At 30.7% G+C, this 971-nt stretch overlaps 1 pseudogene; it reads left to right on the forward strand.

Moving 5' to 3' along the window:
* Positions 1-573: 573 nt before the first annotated feature.
* Positions 574-670, forward strand: LOC122097275 (annotated as a pseudogene).
* Positions 671-971: the final 301 nt, after the last annotated feature.

Below are 971 nucleotides of genomic sequence, written 5' to 3' on the forward strand. Positions count from 1 at the left end.
ATTTTGATAAAATACCTTCTAGTCTGAACAGTTCTGACTGAACTGTTCATCTCTCTACGATCCCTTGTAACTAAGATAAGTTTTGTTCAAGTAAAACAATCTATGCTGTCAAGGTAGGATATTCTGATTGGTCTGTTCCTACATGGAAGAAGAGTAAAGGGTCAGGTAGACATTTGTGCCAGTAAGACCTCATTTTGGAAAATGTCAGCTGCATAAGGTTAGAAGTAGCTCTTAAGCAAGGCTTACGTTGAATCCAGTAGCTCCACAAAACTAATTCAGTTGGATCAATAAGTACTTGAAAAAGCCATCACCTTTGAACCTAGCTATAAATTATTGAAAGTATGATCAAATTCCAAATGAATAAGACTTAATATTGCCATTGACAAAAAAAATTTGCAAATGTGAGCATTCGACTGAACAATATATTTTTTTCCACTATTCCCAGAATTTTAGCGAAATAAGATCAGTAGCATTGTCAGAAACAATATAGTTTCCTTGTTACAAATAGGCAACCAATGATATAAGTCTGTATAAAGATTGCATCATTAACTACTTAAATTTAGAAGATACTACATGTTTCAGCAGCACGTATTCCCAAATTACAATACAGAGATTAACATGGCAATTGCACAAGGATGATATGAAAATTTGTGAAGTATTCCGTACTTTTCATTCTTCAGATGCAAGAAATGAAAAACAGTTATTAAAAAGTTGATTATAAAATAACAAGTGTAACAACACACGTAATTCATATAATTAAATTTAGTTTGGCATCAGTGTATTAAATCTTCACCTCATAAAGGCGTTTACATACCATAAACTTTACAAAACTTTTGAAATTAAACAACATTGTCATTTTATCCCAAAGAAAAATAATATTAGGACCTAGGTAAAAAAGGAATCTAAAACTTTCTATATGGAATAAAATCTGAAAGGACACATTAATGAACCTATATATTATAAAATAATAT

Source organism: Dipodomys spectabilis, unplaced genomic scaffold (genome assembly GCF_019054845.1).
Source record: "Dipodomys spectabilis isolate Male_0828 unplaced genomic scaffold, ASM1905484v1 ptg000420l, whole genome shotgun sequence".
NCBI lineage: Eukaryota > Metazoa > Chordata > Mammalia > Rodentia > Heteromyidae > Dipodomys > Dipodomys spectabilis.